Below are 6,981 nucleotides of genomic sequence, written 5' to 3'. Positions count from 1 at the left end.
TTTAGTGCATGTAGTTTGAATCTTCAAAAGAGATTTCTTAGGATGCTTTTCAAATCCAATCCCTTTGAAGGACAATTAGAAAGACTCAAGGATGGCATGTCAAGTGATGCCATAGAAGGAGAGCAAAGCCATCTGAAAGCCAATCTTATCCTCTCCCCTTCTATGCCCACATTAGAATTAGAATATGAATCCATCTCTAAACCCATCCTTGACCACTATGGCTTGTTCTATGCTCTTCCTCCTAAACCTCCTGATAATTCTAGAGATCTATCTTGATATCCCATGCATAGGAATCATCAAGACCATATAGAAGAGCAACATCCGTGGCTAGAGAGCATTAAAAACGTATGTGCTATTGCCATTGAATGGATGGACAAGGCGTTAGATAAGATCAACTCAAGAGATGATCTAAGGGAATTTCTGGACATACATGTCAAGTCGCCCTTGGAAGTAGAAAATGATGGAGACTTCAATGAGCAAGGAAGTTACTTCATCAACACCCCATTTGTCCCTTGCTCATATGAAATCTCTTGATTCACTTAGTCTATCTAACATTGCCCCACATGAGATCTTCAACCCCCTCATGCTCCCTATTCCTAAAGTTTTTGAAAGGGTGGTTGTAAACACATATGTTTATCATAAATATTGTAGATCTCGTTGTGGTGAATCTTGAGAATAGTGCACTAAGATTGGTGTTGGAAGGGAAACCCCTTCACCAAACCACATCTTGAAGGTTTCCCAAGGACAAGCTTAGTGTCCTAAAACAAGCACTATTGAGACCATGACATGAGTGTTCACCTTTTTATTGTGTTACCCTTGTTAATTGAGCATAGAATTATAATTATGAAAATATTCCTTCAGGTATTCTTGTCACTAACCTTCCAGGTTTGGAGCAAAAGATCAAAGGAGTAACAAATGCAAGGTATGTCCAACCAATCATTATGCAACATTGAATTACTTTCATCCAATCTTGATTTTTGCAAAAGTCAAGCTTCGGGGATATGCTTCCATAGATACATCTCTTGCCATGTTGCTATATTATCTTGGTTGTCCCTACCTTTAAGATATGCTCAATTTGCTAAACAATAGTCATGCTCTGTCATCATTGTTGAGGAAATCTCTAATAGTGCTCTCATGTTACCTTTGTTTGCTATAGTATATGTTTAGGTTTGGAGTAGTTTTATCCATCTCTTAAATGAAGCATGGTGCCAAGATTAGGAGTGGCGATCTTACTCTCAAAGGATTTTAATTAGACGTGGTTAAAATGCCTTCTTGAATCAAATTAGACATGGTGTCTAGGTTGATTTCTAAGCTGATAGTATACTGTAGTAGATATTGGATATTTTGTTGGACTAACCCCTACAGGAAAACTATGAAATCCAAATTGCGAAAGTCCTAAGATGAACTCACACTAGAGATGAAGAGAGACACAATAATTTTGCACAAGGGAGACACAACTCAGTCCATGGAGTTGCATTCTCTTGTCAGCCACTAATTATCAAAAAATGAAGAAAAGATTGACAAGAGAAAAGCATGCAATGTTCTGCACCCTCACCTCTAAGGTCAAGAAGTTGAGACATGAGGAAGAAAAGGTCAACCCCTCTAGATGATCCAGCCAAGTTCTTCCACATCTCAAGCTCCCATTGCTCCACATGCTGGTTTACAATCTCTAAGTTCACTATTGCTTTATTTCTATAAGTTTGAGTTGATTCATAATGCCTATATTTGAAAATCAAAACATAATAAGGGTAAATACAATCAATCCTTTAGAAAGAAGTAATTGTGAATAATAAATGTGATATGCTAAGTATGCTGAAGCAAATTCATTTTTGTAGCATAAAAAGTGACCCATAGGTGTGTTACAACAATACCCTTATCAGTACTTGTATATTCCTTTAGGTATGTGTTGTCCACCAATGATTTGCAGGGATAAAATAATAAGAAGAGCTAAAGGTCCAAGCACAAATTAGATAGAGAATAAATAAAGGAATAAGGAAGAAAGTAGTACAACAAAGGAGACAAGTTGTTCGTAAACAATACATGAGACTAGCCAAGCAAGGAAAGCTTCCACAAGATGTTATGACTTCAACATGCTTCAATACTAAAGGTAACATCACTTGGTAAGTGATCATTACTTCCAAAAAATCCTCCTTGATTATGGCATGCACATAAGTAGAGAGCCAAACATGGTTTAAGTTACAACCTCATTTGATCCAATCTAAATTAACTCAACATGTTCAGTTCTTTATGTTTGTTCCTAGTGTCACTTTCTTGGTTTGATGACCTTTAATCTAATGATCTGAAATGTTGTGCACCGTATCTTTGGAAGATGATAGTCATAATCATAAATTTATATGCATAGGTAGACTATCCTTCCTTGAAGATTGAGTAATTTGATTTGCCAAACTAATGCCACATTCATGCTCATTGTTTGATGCTATCACCCGCATGAATATTATCTTTATCTCATTCAATGTGCCTAAGGCTAGAGAATAATAAACAAACCTTTTGGTTATGTTGGTGTTTTCCCACCAATAGAGCCCATGACTTGATCTCTACCTTGTCTATATGAGCAGGACACACTTTAGTTGATTCTCCAAGAATCTTATAAGTGAAGATCCTAGACCTATGAACATGCACACTGAGCGAAGATGCTGCCAGCTCCCACAACTAGAACTTCACACTTCAAACTACTAGAAGAGCAATAAACAAGGGTGACACCATCTCAAGAGGTGCAACTATTATGGACTCCACTTTTAGGACCAGACACCTAAGGAATCAACATGGCAAGAGGTCCTATTCAGAGGACCTAAAACACCGAACACCGTGCCAAGAGGTAACTTTGTAGTTATCAACATTTCTTTTTAGCACTGCATCTAAAAAATGCTAAGCCCCATGTGGATAATTTTGTGGTGCGACAGCCTACAAAGATATCCACCGTGGTGGCATAAAAATAAGTTTTTATCTTAGTGCATTTTCTGCATACCATAAAATATAAAAGATCAAAAATATTAAAGCTCCTGCTAAAAGTTAAATATATTAAGAAGATTCTAGACAACCAAGGCTTAGGGGTTTTACCACTAACACTCTATCAGTTCCACAAGCTTTGTTGTCTATTTGAGCTCCACAAAATTTAAAGGATCAAGAAGAGCTAACATGCAGAAGGATGTCCTATCTCCTGTCGGAATGCTGTCTCAATAGCCATCATCCCTAACACCCCAGGATGACTAGTACACCTTCATTGCAAGTCAGCAACACCAACAGACTACGACAACATCCAGCGTGGGGGAGAGCACCCCCGTCCCTCACTTATCTATTTATTTGTTAAGAGGGCTATGTTAATTTGAAGCAAATAAAAATATGCATGACCATAGAAAACCCAAATAAAGATTTCCCTATTTATTTATATCTATATCTATGTTTTTGTTTGATATTAAGTTTGCTAAATAAAATTTAGGAGAGTATTTGAAGAAATTGCCTGCTAAAATAAACCCTACAGAATAATCTCTTATGGAAATGATGAATAGTTGCTCTGCTATAATTCCTTTCAAGTACCTAGTTTTCAACCTCGAACTCTCCTATGTTTTGGACACAATAGTTTTGATTTGAGTCTGCTCTGAATCTGAAGCTTGTGGGTAGAAAATGATTGATCTAAGTCTAGGTAGTTGACAGATATGATATGGGATGGTTTTGAGCTGTTATCCATCTTGTTCCTATAGATACTAGAGTTTTGGAGAATTTATATTTAAAAATCTTAAATTACTGCATGATGAGTTCCTATATGACGAGAGTTTAAAATTCCTATCACAGCCAAATATACATGCTTACTAGATTAGGAAAGCCATCCACTTCCATATACTGCTTGTAGGCATTCACTACAAGAAATATGTGGCTTTTTAACGTTTTTAGTATGACAATTGTAAGAATGTTACTATATCATCCATTTTGTGACATTATATTTTAGGCATAGTGACTTAGTAACAATTAAAGGTTGTATGTCACAATAAATGTCATTTAACAAGTCTGATTTCATCTAATGATAATATTTTCTATGTCACAAGGCCTATTTGTGTGTCACAAATTATTTTATTAATTTTTTTAAAAAACTTTCCATGTTGACAAGGTCTTTTGCCACGTCAACACATGTTTTTCCTTTTTTTTCTATTTTATTTTTTTATTATATCAGATTATATTTTTTTCTTGTACTTGGGTCACCTATTGCACTTGATATAGGCCACGTCAAAACATGTTTTTCCATGTTTTTGTCTATTTTATTTCTTAAAAATTTTTAAAAGTGAAAATAACTCTTAAAAGTTCCAATAACATATCAACCATTTTATCTAGGTTGAGGAGGATAGTGAGATTATATAAATTGGGGTTGGTACGCCGACAACTGGGCCAGAATGGCAAAAGGAGCAGAAGATAAAAAAAATATGTATTATTCTGTCGGATTCTAGTGGCAAAATGAAAAGAAAATATAAAACAAAAAAATTCCGAACCTTATCTCTTCAGGGCTCCTATACGGACGCACTAAATAAAACCAGTCTGCACGCCGCATGCCCTCGTCTAAAGATGTCAACAAGGCCTCGATCCCCGATTCCCCGCGGGGAATTCCCCTATTAGGGGACGGGGATGGGGAGGATTTGTCCCCCACAGGGATCTAACTGGTACAAAATCAGTGCCCGTCGGATCTGACGGGTACGCGGATGGTTGTGCATCCCCCGTCCCTGATCCCCACAAACCCGCCCCGTTTAGGCCTTGTTTAGTTCCCAAAAAAATTTATAAATTTTTTTAGATTCCCCGTCACATTGAATCTTTAGACGCATGTATGGAGTATTAAATATAGACGAAAAGAAAAACTAATTGCACAGTATGATCGGAATTGACGAGACCAATCTTTTGAGGCTAGTTAGTCCTTGCTTGGACAATATTTGTAAAATACAAACGAAATTGTTACAGTGCCGATTTTCTAAAAAATTTTAGAACTAAACAAGGCCTTAGAATAGCGCTGGATGAAAATTTAGCTCAACTCGGCCCATGTTGGCCCATCAACATAGTGAGTATATAAGCAGATTCTAAACCCTAGCTCTCCAAATCCCACACACCACATCCCCTCACGGCCACCGTGCCACGCGCAAGAGCTTCGGCCACCAGCGTGCTGCGCCTGCAAGCTCCAGCCTCCGGCACATATTGTCTATGTGCCAAGCGTGGTAGGCCCTTGCAGGGTAGCAGCAAGGCTCAAGCCTGCAGCAAGATGGACGCTGCCTGTTCCGACGACGGTAAGCATGCGCTGCAGCTTGTAGCAACCTTTTCTCTCTCTGCTCCTTCAATGCTCATCCGTCATTGGCTAGAGGATGGAAGAGGCATAGATCTGAAGCTTCCTTCCCCTATGGAGCCTTAGTTAATTGTTTTTTGGTATTTTAATTGGATTTGGATTTTTGAGATAGGAACTGGATCTGTTTCTAGGCAAATCGATTTGCTCAATTGAAATCTTAGTACATTGGTTCTTTGGCTTTTTTATTTGGTCTGTTCATCATCATTAACTGGATTGTGTCATAGGGACTCCATGGGGAATTTATCCCAGCTCGGGGACGGGGATAGGGAAGAAACTTCCTCCGTTGTTATTCACGGTGACCTAATAGATCTGGTAGTATAAGTGTTGATTTAGTGCAAAGTAGTGAGGAAACATGATTGTCAGTAGAGAGGGAAAGAACATGATCTACAGTTGGACGATTGCAGGTGATTTTTCAATATGACCATTTAAGGTTTAAGTTTATTGTAGTTTTCTTGTAATGATATTGCAGACTATTAGGTTATCTATTGGTGCTGCTATGTATTGAGTTCTTGGAATATTCAGTTATCCAGTTTCTTATTTGTTGTTAATCCAAGGTCAAGGTGTGCACTGGATCATCTCTCCCTCTGTCTCTCACAATTAGCAGTAAGATGTAGTATCATGTTTTGCAGTTTGTTTGTTCTATCAAATATGCTTGCCTGACCAAAGAAATTTTTTGATAATTTTATAATCTAGCTATCTACTATATAAATTGTGCAATTTTCTATAGATGTTTTGCCAGTTGTTAATTTTTGGACTTCATGCAAGGGATCATAGTATTGTTTGGATAGCTGATCTATAACTGCAAATTGTGCAATTAATTATGTGATTTCTAGAATATGATATCTTCATTATAGGAACTTTATCGACGCTTCGGACTTGGACATGAAATTCAAGAGGCATATTTACTATTTGCATCAGCAGCAGCAATGCAAGGAATTGTGAGTACAACTAACTATTGGGTATTTTAAACGCAAACAGAAAAATCCACAAGCGCACGGATACCGATGTAGCTTTCACCCGGGAGTATTCCAGAGTATCGATTTTCCACAGAGAACGTGAGTGTACTAATTAAGAATCAAGATCGCCCAAGGATAACTATATAATTATTTTTGGTGGGAAGAGAGGAAGTTTCCTAAGAGTTCTCTAGTTGATCTAAGAATCAAGGATTACTTCAAAGATTATTTATTTCGGGACATCAGAACACTAACCACAGAAAGAGATGAGAAGGGGGCTAGGAAGCTCTGACTACGGTCCTACAAACACCGATTCGAACGAGGTGGAATACGTCGACCGTTAGGGCTGTCACCACCCTAGGGCTACCACAACAATCCGCAGGATTGGGTGCAATTCCAGGTAATTGCAAGACTAAACACCACGTCTAATCTATTAATTACTACTCTAATGTTTCAAAGATTAGAGCACTTGATGCAAGCGGGAGTCCAATAAATAACTTGAATGTAAATAAAAGTAATTAAAGAACTCAGGAATTGTGAATTAAAGAACCTAGAGAACGATGAAGAACGAACCAGTTGCTGCAAAAGTACAATGTTGAGGAAGATCCGACAGATCCGGCTGCTCCTCCGCTCTCCACTTCTCTCTCCCTATTTTCTAGATTACAACTAGAACTAACTAGAACTAGAACTAGA

The sequence above is a fragment of the Sorghum bicolor genome, chromosome 7 (assembly GCF_000003195.3).
Source record: "Sorghum bicolor cultivar BTx623 chromosome 7, Sorghum_bicolor_NCBIv3, whole genome shotgun sequence".
Taxonomy (NCBI): domain Eukaryota; kingdom Viridiplantae; phylum Streptophyta; class Magnoliopsida; order Poales; family Poaceae; genus Sorghum; species Sorghum bicolor.
This window is presented reverse-complemented; position numbering follows the sequence as displayed.